Consider the following 12630-nt stretch of genomic DNA (forward strand, 5'->3'; position numbering starts at 1 on the left):
TGAGATACCATCTCACACCAGTTAGAATGGCAATCATTAACAAGTCAGGAAACAACAGGTGCTGAAGAGGATGTGGAGAAATAGGAACACTTTTACACTGTTGGTGGGACTGTAAACTAGTTCAACCATTGTGGAAGACAGTGTGGCGACGCCTCAAGGATCTAGAACTAGAAATACCATTTGAACCAGCCATCCCATTACTGGGTATATACCCAAAGGATTATAAATCATGCTGCTATAAAGACACATGCACACACATGTTTACTGCGGCACTATTCACAGTAGCAAAGAGTTGGAACCAACCCAAACGTCCATCAATGACAGACTGGATTAAGAAAATGTGGCACATATACACCATGGAATACAGTGCAGCCATAAAAAAAGGATGAGTTCATGTCCTTTGTAGAGACATGGATGAAGCTGGAAACCATCATTCTGAGCAAACTATCGCAAGGACAGAAAACCAAACACCACATGTTCTCACTCATGGGTGGGAATTGAACATTGAGATCACTTGGACACAGGATGGGGAACATCACACATCGGGGCTGTCATGGGGTGGTAGGAGGGGGGAGGGATAGCATTAGGAGATATACCTAATGTAAATGACGAGTTAATGGGTGCAGCACACCTACATGGCACATGTATACATATGTAACAAACCTGCATGTTGTGCACATGTACCCTAGAACTTAAAAGTATAATTTAAAAAAAAGAAAGAAAATGCTTCCACCAAGGGACACAACAATAATTCCACTGAAGCAGACATTGAGACTCCCCCTGAATACTTTGTGCTCCTTATGCCAGTGAATCAAGAAATAAAGAAAAGGGTTACTATATTGACTGGGGAGACTGGTCCATGATAAGCATAAGGAAATTGGGGTTACTATACAATGGGGCTAAGGAATAATACATTTGGGATGCACTAGATCCTCTGGGGCACCTCTTACTATTCCTATGTCCTAGGATTAAAGTCAATGGAAAACTTTAAAGTCAACTGGAAAACAACCCAACTCAGATAGGACTGCTAGTAACCCAGACCTTTCAGGAATGAAGGTTTGAGTCACTTCCCAGGCAAGGAACCTCAACCAGCTGAAGTGCTTGCTTAGGGCAAAGGGAATATGGAATGGGTAGTGGAGGAAAGTAGTGGTAAATACTAGAAATGACCACAGGACCATTGTGTAAGTGAAGATTGTAATTGTTTGAGTGTTTCTTCCCTTTTTTTAATATTTATATGTTTGCATATATATTGGCCAAATATTTTTGTTTTCTTACCCTCTCTCATCTCCATATTATCCGAGCTGTGTTAGACAGTAATTAATCTTATATACCAGTATTTAAGTTCTAGGATTATCAGAAGAGGATTGTGAATCAACTAGAATTAACATCACCAAAAGACAGAAAAACGGCCTTTGTCTCCTCTTCTGGGGAAACTGTTAAGTGTGTTTTTGGTTGTATGTGTGATGGTTGTTTCACATCAGATAAAGCATGACTTTGTTGTGGGTTCCATTTGGAGATAAAATATGGTTCATGAAGCTATATAGAGTATAGTTGACAAAGGGTTGACTGTGGTGGCTTTGTAATGTGTCAGGTTGACTAGATTGAATTATATTTCCCTTACCTGTATGTTTCCAGGAAAGGTGGGTCACAAGAGAGATTCCTGTGTGAGATCTGGTGGTGGGAGAGAAACAGCAACCTTCATTGTTGACCTTCTGGTTCACCCTATTGGTGTGATGCAGCAGCCAGGCCAGCAACTGCTCCATCTTCTCTTATACTCTCCTTCAGCTGCTCTGACTCTTGGGCCAGGTGTGTGGCCCAGATCTGTCATGAAGGATATCAACTTCTACAGACACTCAAACCATCAAGAAGTAGCCAAAGCTCCCAGCTCAGCTGGTGATTGCAGGTTCCACCTTATCCTTGCTCACCCTACTTGGCACATACCTTTCCTTCCTACCCTGCAGCCTTCAAACTGTCCACCTGCAAACTTCAATTTCTACCCCAGTCACAAAGTCAACAGCCTTACAGAGACTGCTTAACCAGCTCCCACATTTGCTCAAGATCAGATCTCTTGTGCTTTTGCTTCTCTGACTGAACACTGACACAAGTAGCTTAAAGAACAGGGGAGCTGGTCAGGCGTGGTGGCTCATGCCTATAATCCCAGCACTTTGGGAGGCCAAGGCAGGTGGATCACCTGAAATCAGGAGTTCGAGACCAGCCTGGTCAACATGGTGAAGCCACATTTCTACTAAAAATACAAAAATTAGCTGGACGTGGTGGCGGGCACTTGTAATCCCAGCTACTTGGGAGGCTGAGGCAGGAGAATTGCTTGAACCTGGGAGGCAGAGGTTGCAGTGAGCCACAATTGCGCCATTGCACTCCAGCCTGGGCAACAAGAGTGAAACTCTGTCTCAAAAAAAGTAAAAATAAAATAAAAAAAAAAAGAAGCTTATTTCCCTCGCATGGTAACAGTTCAAAGGTGGGCAATCCAGGTCGGCAGGACAGTTCTGTCCCACATGGACATTTGGGACTGTATTGTACTATTATTCTAGGGCATTGTCATTACCCACTCGGTCAAAGCAAAGTCTCCACATCCAAATTCCAGCCAGCAGGAAGGGGCAAGAGGGTATGGAGGAGATATACCCAACATCTAAGGCCTAGCCCTGAAAGTGGCACACATTTCTTCTGTTCACATTCTGTAGGTAAGAATTTCATCACATGGCCTCACCCAGCTCCAAGAAAGACTGGGAAATCAATCCTAGTGCAGTAAGTAGCCATGTGCCCAGGAATAAAGGGGAAAGGTAGCTTGGTGAAAAACTAGCTGCCCATAGTGTGCACTTGCATGAGCACACGCACACATATATATAGAGACTAGTGTTAGTAGTGTAAATATTATGATATGTAATATGTTTCATACAACTATATGTTAATATAAATATATAACTAACATTCGTATTATATAGTAATACATTAGTAATATAGTTTTATTATTAATATAACATTAGTAATATAATTATATGATATATATTATATTGTTATGTACACGCACACACACGCACACCACTGTAGGGTAGGAAGGGAAGGTGTGTGTGCCAAGTAAGGGAGAGCAAGGATAAGGTAGAACCCACAATCACCAGCTGAAGTGGTAGTTTTGGTTTTCTTGATGGTCTGAATGTCTGCATAATATATATATGTCATATAATATATATTATATAATACAGTTATATAAAACATATCAATATATGTCATAATATTCACACTATTAAAACTAGCCTATATATGTGATATATAGCTATATATAATATATAATTATACATAATATATATAATATTGTATACTATAATGCTGACTCCAAATCCTAAAAGAGCATAAAGGAACCACTAAAAATGAGCTGAGTTACTCTGCAAACAAAAGCTGAGTAGCCTAGTGTTATGAAAAATTGAATTGAATGCTTCCAGATTTAAGAGTTTTGTGCCAATAAATAAATAAATAAACGACTACTGTAACAACAAAGCCCAGGAACTTTCCCAACTAAAAATCATAATTGATTACAAGCTGTTGCCTCCAGTATTGAGTCCTTACCAACTAAATGCTTCAGTAGTTAAAATGATTTTGTTTTGAGATTCACATGGATTAAATAGCCTAGAACACATGTACCCTAGACTTAATCTAAGAGAGAGGAGATTTGGTTCAAATGTTCCTTCTCAGCATGTCAGGAAATGTTTTCTCCAATTAAATAATCTTATTTTAGTGTTAACTCTGTGCCAAGAAAATAAACAATATATCTTTCATGAACACATCTACTCTGTTGTATAAAAACTTTTATTTTCTGGGAGGCTGCTCTTGGAATTTGTACATATAATGAGATCAGAGCTGGAAAAGTCTTGTTTTCTTTAGCATTTAATGGTTTTGGAAACTATAAGGAGCCATGTGACACATTATAATGACAGAGCTCTATGAACAAGTGAATACCAAAGATCTACAGATAATCTTTTTTTCCTCAAAAAAGGTTTTACAAGAATACTGTATTAAGTACAATGGGATGTTTTCACTCAGTCTTGATCTGTGTAAAAATGAGTTGCAAGAAAATCTGTTGCTGATCATAGACCAAATGCTGTTACGCTTTCAGCACATTTGAAGGGATTAGGCATTATGGATATGTACTTCCAAGATCAAGTTGCAATAATGGGAAGTCAGGAAACACACTTAAGATCCAAGTGCCTGGCTGTCTAAAGGATGGCACGGAGAAGGTAGAATGCCGGAGGGCTCCTTCTTGGAGATCTCTGCCTCCTACTCCCAGAGAATGGTTCTGGACAAAGACCTGCAGCAGGAGTTGTGTTCTCCTGCTCCATCTCCCACTATTTCAACACCCTCTGTTATGCTCCAACAATACCCAATAACTCCCACTTCTCCAGACCTGCAACGCTGCCCCTCTCTCCTCCATGCCTTGCTCTGTGCTGTTTTCTACCACAAAAGCTCCTGTTGTCCCACAAGACCAAGCTCCTGTATCACTTCTTCCATGAAGTCCAGATAGTAAATTATTCTCTCCTATTTTTTCTCCAGTTTCACCTATTGGTGAGCTTCTTAAAAGCAAGAAACCTTATTGATATTGTTTATTTTACATTCCCATTGCCAGACTCATGGTGAGTACATGATATGTGTCTGTGAAATGAACAAGTAAGTGTTAAATCTAAAAGTGATAAGGGATCTTATCTATTAGCAAACTTGAGGCTTCCTTGCTGACATAGCAAAAGGCCAGTCTCATGGTTCACTGGGGAAGAGGGGAAGATAAATTGCTTTAATCTCCTCTCTCATTCTCTCCTCAATCTGGATTTCGGTCAACTAGGACCAGTAGTGAGCTTCCAGTTGCCAAAAGTGTTGTGCCCCTTGATTGCCCATGGAATGTGCTAATGAACAATTGCTAGTAGAATTACATGGCAGCTCCTCTGCCCTTAGGATCACAGTGCTACATTCCTTTCAGGGACATACACCAGAACAAACACCTGGGTGAAGGAGTGGCACAGAAGAAAACTTCCCCAGACCTACATGGAAGAGTGTTAATCTCTTGAGAAGTTAAGAGGTGGCTTTGCTCTTCCTAGCTTTGTGAGTACAAAGTTTACAGGGAAATTGGGACAGACAAACAGGGGGTTCCAGTCATAACAGACTCATATATGCAGTTTCATTCCTCCCAACACTTGCTCCATGGGCCTTTCTGAGAGGCAGTGACCAAGATGAAGAGTGAAGAACCCTGTGATGGGAATTAGGAGGACTGTGTCCAATTCCTAGCTCTACAACTACTTGTGTGACCTTCTACCATCTTCTTCATTTCCTTAGGCCTCAGTTTTCTTACCTGGTAACAGGGATTACAATACCTACCCAATCACTTTACCATGGGGTGCTAAGCTTTGAAAAAATTAGTTTCCACATAATCTCCTCTAAACTTTAAAGGGCGGTACCTGCCGGGCGCGGTGGCTCAAGCCTGTAATCCCAGCACTTTGGGAGGCCGAGACGGGCGGATCACGAGGTCAGGAGATCGAGACCAGCCTGGCTAACACGGTGAAACCCCGTCTCTACTAAAAAATACAAAAAACTAGCCGGGCGACGTGGCGGGCGCCTGTAGTCCCAGCTACTCAGGAGGCTGAGGCAGGAGAATGGTGTAAACCCGGGAGGCAGAGCTTGCAGTGAGCTGAGATCCGGCCACTGCACTCCAGCCTGGGCCACAGAGCGAGACTCCGTCTCAAAAAAATAAAAAATAAAAAAAAAAAATAAAGGGCGGTACCACACATGGCTTGTCTCTCACAACTCCCTTGCGAGTACCCACCTGGGCTTCCCACTAGTCCACAAATGAGTTTTTTCACCTGTGAAGCATTAAAGTTCTGCTTCTTGATTAACACCAATAATAATGTCCTGAGGATATCAGGTACCACAGATATGGTGTGAGAAAGAGGGTGTTCTGCTCTAAAACCTATAACCCCAGCCTAACCATGAGAGAAACACCAGACAAGCCCCAACTGGGGGACCTTCCACAGCAGACCTGGCCAGTACTCCTTAAGACCATCAAAGTCAGCTGGGCATGGTGGCTCACACCTGTAATCCCAGCACTTTGGGAGGCTGAGACAGGCTGAGGTCAGGAGTTTGAGACCAGCCTGGCCAATATGGCGAAACCCCGTCTCTACTAAAAATACAAAAATTAGCTGGGCGTGGTAGTGGACACCTGTAATCCCAGCTCCCCAGGAGGCTGAGACAGGAGAATGACTTGAACCCAAGAGGCGGAGGCTGCAGTGGGCCAAGATCATGCCACTGCACTCCAGCCTGGGCATCAAGAGCGAAACTCTGTCGCAAAAAAAAAAAAAAAAAAAAAAAAAAAGCAAAACCCATCAAAGTCATGAAAACAAAGACTAAGAAACTGGCATGGACCAGAGGAGGCTGAGGAGCTATGACCACCAAATGCAAAGTGATTACCTGAACTGGATGCTGACCAGAAAGGGAACATTAATGGAAAAATTGGTGACATCCAAAATGTGTGGAATATAGTTAATAATAATGTGACAGTGTTGGCTTTTTGGCTTTGACAAATATACTAGGAAATGTAAGATGTAAAGAGTAGGGTAATTAAGGGGTATCTAGGAACCCTCTGTACTATTTTTACAACTTTCTGTATATCTAAACTTATTCTAAAACAAAAAATACGTAATTCTACGTCAACTTGAATTCTACTTTAATTTCTAACTCAAGCTTTATCCAGATATCACCTTCCTTGTGATCCCTTACTGAATCCCCCACCCAGCTCTGACCTTTAGTTCTTCTCAAGTCTCCTAGCACTTTGCTTCCTCCTTAAATGGCATCTACATGTTATAATTATGTGTGTACTGTTCAGACCCCTCCCAACACACATACATACACTGATATGGGAGCAACTTGAAGATGACTTTTTTTTAATCTAGAGAGCCTCACAGAGTTCCTGTCACATGATAAATTTCTAATAAGTGTTTATGAATGGATGGATGGATAAATAGCAGCAGCCTGTGCTGTCAAAGTATAGAATTGCTACAGCATGTTTTTGTTATGCAGGTTTAGCAATACAAAACATTTTCCCAACATAGAATTTATTCTGTGGACTAAGGCAATGTCCTCTACTCAAGACAATGCCATATATTTGCAAAACACCTTCCATTCTCAACCTTTAAAGCTATTTAGAAACCACCACTTATTAATCTTCATACCCCCCTCACATGAAATACTTTTGGCATAATTTAGTAATCCAAACTGTACATACCACAGGGGATTTGAAAAGTACCTAATTAAAGATACAATGCTGTGCTCACCTTATCCTGGGCTTAAATCCACTGAAATTAGTGAGCATTTGGACCCAGGGGAGGAAGAATTGAGGCAGTTTTATAGCTGGGGATTTTAAGGGATTTGAGGCATTGGCACACTAGGCCTGAATGAGAAAAACAGGTTAAAATCAGGGATAAATAAGATAGTTGGAAACCAAACAGGGTGTCAGAATTAAGAAAGAAAATTGGAAAATAATGAGAGTATTATTCTCAACTGCTAAATCAAGGACATGAGAGAGGCCAACATAGGAGGGGGGAAAAAAAACTGAGAAAGTTATAAGAAATGGTATTGTCTTCACCTAATGTCCTCCAAAAAGCAGAACTTGAGACATGAATTCAGATGTAGGTGGTTTACTTTTAGAAGTGAATCCAAATAACAGGAGTGGGGAACTGAGAAGCATGGGCCTGGCTGATTTAGTTTTCGGTGTGATCTCACCTCGCTACAGCCTCAACCTCCTGGGCTCAAGTGATCCTCCCACTTCGCCTTCCAAGCAGCTGGGAATACAGGCACGTGCCACCATGCCCAGATAATTTTTGTATTTTTCTTTTGTAGAGATGGAATTTCACCATGTTGCCCAGGCTGGTGGTTGATATTCTCACTGTGGGAAAATCAAATTTTGAATATAACTTGCAATAACTGGGAATGCATGTATTTATGACAAATTATTATTATATTAATGCAAATGGTCACCATTAACAGTGGTTTAGCTAAATTTTGTATGCTTTAAGGAAAATATTTCAAAAGCAACTTTTATAGGTTTAGAAATCCTGTGACAATGAGTAGATGGTAAACCCTATACAGAATTAACTCCTCCAGGTTGCTAGGTGCTAAAATGTTTCTGTATAACAACCAGCCAGGTCCAGAGGCAGTAGTACTATTGTGACTAGCATAATTTCATTTCTAAACCAACTAAATGAAATTAAAACCCTTAGGAAAACAGTAGTTATTACCAGTATTGGGTTAATGGGAAGAGATTCATTTGTCCTCCCAGATTCTCGTATTTCACAGCCAGCTGCTCCACGACAGCTCCCTTGCAGAAGCTGATTCTACATACATGCAATGGTAACAGTTGCTTCACTATATATTACTTCGACCTTCTCCTCTCAGTTGTTCATCCAAACCTGGGCAGATTAGGGGCTCAGTGTTCCAGAGGTAAAAAAAAGAAATCCAGCTGTCAGAAATGGAACTCAGAGAAAGTAGTCTGCACCTCTGTTAGTATCACTGTGGCTGCTATTGCTTCTGTGGTTATGGAGACCCAGCCTTTCAGAGTGGCTCAGGGCCATCAGCTCTCTTTCCTTTTGCTGTCTACCCTTGCGGTCATGATGTGGAGTGATTTGAGAAAGGGGCTTGGCAGAGTCCTCCTTAGCTTCTGCAGCAACCAAAACCCCAAGCCAGCTCGGAAATTCAGTCCCAAGATCTGCACTTTGAGCCACCAAGACACCCGAAGTGAATGTTACCATGCCTCAGTGTTTAACAGAGACCACCTTCCTCCTCCCAGAGCCTCTCCCCACTTAGCACTTACGCAGGTGGCACATTTTATGCAAGAAGACTACACTTGGAGGTTAGTGACCTGGTTGTTTCTAACTGGCCAAGTGGCCTCAAGTAATTAACAATCTCCTTGGACCTCAGTTTTCTCAGTTATAAAATGTGAGTGGAGTTTCAGAGTGTTTTTCAGCTCCAAGATGTTATGATGTAAAAATCCTGCCAAGATAAATTTCTTAAGTTTGTTTTCTTGCATTTCCACACTCCCCTTCTCTCTACTTGACCTGCACATGGAAAGTATCTGATGCCTCACCCTTCCACACCCTCACCAGACACTTGAGAAAATCTGGAATGTTTCTTTTATAAAAGAGCTTGAGCTGTATTTTCTAAACACTTGACTCCTCTTTCCCAGTAAAATCCCTGCCACCTCTTCAAATTGTAGTGAGTAAGCAGTCCATCAGAAAGAGAGCTAATTCTTATCAAGTTCCTTGAATCTGGCAATGAATTGGGTTATATCAGACATCATTTTTCTCTGTGAATCAGCTAACACCAGCCTACCTATTCATCTCTGAGTACACCAAGGTATTCTAAGTAGGATGTTTCTCATGGGGGATAAAAGTGTTTTGAGAATTCTTTTGCCCTTTCTGGCCCAATAGAATTTCAGTTGGCAACCCCCGGGCAGAGTCGCAAACCTACATTTAAAAAACAAAACAAAAAAAAAGAGGGTCTCATTCTGTCACTCAGGGTGGAGTGCAGAGTTGTGATCATAGCTCACTACAGCCTTGAACTGCTGGGCTCAAGCCATCCTCCTACCTCAGCCTCCTGAGTAGCTGGGACTACAGATGTGAGCCACAGCGCCTGGCTTGCAAACCTACCTTTTTATTTCTACAGATGTTGTTTATCACCAGAAAGTTGTGGAGAGTTGTTTGGGGGCTGGTGATTAAAAGCAGCTCTTTTGTTCAAATATTTAAAGGAAGTTAAAAACCAACTATTTAATGCAGCTTGCTTCATCTAGAATCCACCAAATGTTTTCATTCTGATAGCAGTGTCAGCCTGGAGATACAGAGCACTGCAGTTCTGGAGACATGTTTGTTCAGTGAGAATGCTCCTCAGGCTGCTCTGCTCCGAGTTTGGCTCCCTTTTTGAAGTGAGGCAACTGCTTGGTACTGCATGACGCTCTGTTCTGCTGTTTAGTGTTGGTCGTTGCTTGACTGATGCTGCACTGATCTTCATTCTGTTCCTGGCCCTGCAAGAAGACAAGTGCACCATTATTGAAATTAATTTATTTTACTGGGACAGCACCAGTGATCAAGGTACATAATGCAGGACAGCCGGTTTCCACAGCACCCAAACAGCAATTAGCTTGATCCTCTGCTTAGACTTAATGACAACATGGCCCTTTGGGTTAGAAGGCAATGAGTGCCAGAATTCCCTGGCCTCAGAGAGTGATGTGAGGGCTGATGCTGAAGGGAGGAAAATCAGTATGGCAGTTCAGGTTTTTTAGAAGTGACTTGAAAACTCAATGTGAGGTCTTCCTCCTATCCAATCATATCCAGATCTTTCTTCCTTTTAGATTATTTCAGTGTTTTATTTGGCTCATTTATGATGCATGAGGAAGTTTCTTTTCAACAAAAGGGTGAAAGCAATACTTCTCTTTGTTTAAACACTTTGAATGTGAATTCATCTGCAGTTTTGACCCAAGAAGCCAGGCTCTATTTCGGGCTCCACCACACAAGTCATTTGTCCTCTCTGGACCTAATTTATTCACCTAAAAAAAAGGGGGGGGGGGCAGGGGATTGAGAATTGACCTTTTTTTTTTTAAGAACTTGCTACATTATTTGCAGAGCCAGCTCATAATAAAAACATAAGACCTAATGTTAAAATGAAGAATTTCAAAGCAACAACAATGGAGGATTAAACCAGATCCAGGTATGGGGGCCCACTTGCTCACAGGGCCCTTCTCAGTGGCATAGGCCACACGCATGGGTCACATACTGGACTTGATCTCTTTCACGCCATCTCCAGCACCAAACTTCTCTAATATAGCCTTTGCTTTCATCTACACGTGCACACTCCTCATGCAAAAATAAACAGAAACAAAAGCAAAAACAAAGGCCTCTGTTGCAATTTTTGCTTGATATCTACCTCATTTTTCCTTTTCACATCCCTTTGACCATAAGTTGTACCTCAGCCCTTTCTGACTTCCTTTTATTCTCCAAGATGGATTTTCTTCTTTCCTGCCTAAAACATCCAAATGACCTTTGCTTTGAGCTTTTTCTAAATCACCATATGTTAGATAATTGTGCCCAGAGGAATTACTTCCAGAGTGGCCTAAACACAAAAGAAAACACAGAGCCAACTTATTCTCTAGAACAGTGCAAACATTTCCTTAAACCTAAGTGTCTCAAGAGGAAAACTGACAGAATAAACCTTTCACCCAGCAAGTCCACTCTGGGTAGTGCTTGTACTGAATCCTTCTTGCATTTTTACATCCCTGATTTATCTACTGTTTTGCCAATAAAAGCAGTCCCGTTCTTTGATTTAGGTTTTTTTACAATGGAAAAGTGGCCAGAGAAAATGACTCAGTTGAGTGTTTTATTAATGGAAAGAACTGATATGCCAGCAACAAGCCAAGTTCTTTGCCCCTACTCTATCATGTTACACCATAATACAGCACCTATCTGGGAAGTAGGAGATTGCAAGTTAAATGCCAGCAAACCTATGGCTTTTAGATGATAATTTCACTAAAAAATGAACAGCCACAGAATATAAGGGGATTTCAATCTTCAGAAGTGAAATCTGTCAGTAAAATTTAACAATTACAAAGCAGCTACCAAAAAAGAAGGATTCTTTTAACATGTATTATAGGAAAATAACTTTAATTTCTTACATGAGTTTTCTTCTATGTCCAAGTTATGGAAGTCTCATTCAAGTAAGTAAACTTCCCACACAAAATTTCATTGTTTCAAATCAATGGAAAATCCGATTTATCCTTGATATTAACTTCTAGAATTTTAAGAGGAAAAAGTGACTTCAAATCTGTTAATGACTGACAACCCAACCTCAAAATGATTTATTTTCTGTCATGAACATTTGAGGTGTTCTGTTTATTATCAAAAATAAATGCATTTACTTCTTTAATCTTACAAAAATTCAAAAGCCCATTTGTCTCAGATAATCAAAATCATATAGGGTAGGTTTTAAGGTACAGTTTAGGGAAAAGATGTTATGAATATTGATAAACCTCTGTCTGGTTTATGACAGTTGCAAATATTTGAATACCTACCCTTCCCTACCCTTCAAAATATGAGTGAACAAGCCTATAAAACAATAAATGCCCATCTTGAGAGCTCATCTATTGCTCTGCCTAGTGGCAGGATTATATTCAAACTCCCTATGTTTGTTTCCTAGGGCTGCTGTGACAAAACACCACAAATGTGTGGGTTCAAAGAATAGGAATATGTTCTCTCATGGTTCTGATGGCTGGAGGGCTGAAATCAAGTGTCAGTAAGGTCATGCCCTATCTGGAGGCTCTAGGGGAGGATCCTCCCATGTCTTGGTGGTTTGCCAGCAATCCCTGGCATACTATGGCCTATAGATGCATCACACTCCAATCTTTGCCTCCATTGCCACATGGCATTCTCCCTGTGTCTCCCATCCTCTTCTTATGTGGACACCAATCACCTTGGATTAAGGGCCTCTCCTACCCCCATATGATCTCATCTTAACCAATTATGTCTGCAATGACTCTATTTTCTTTTTTTTTTTAATTTTTTATTTTATTTAGGGGTTTTTTTTTTTTAAAATTTTTTT

The sequence above is a fragment of the Rhinopithecus bieti genome, unplaced genomic scaffold (assembly GCF_001698545.2).
Source record: "Rhinopithecus bieti isolate Rb0 unplaced genomic scaffold, ASM169854v2 scaffold_18354, whole genome shotgun sequence".
Taxonomy (NCBI): domain Eukaryota; kingdom Metazoa; phylum Chordata; class Mammalia; order Primates; family Cercopithecidae; genus Rhinopithecus; species Rhinopithecus bieti.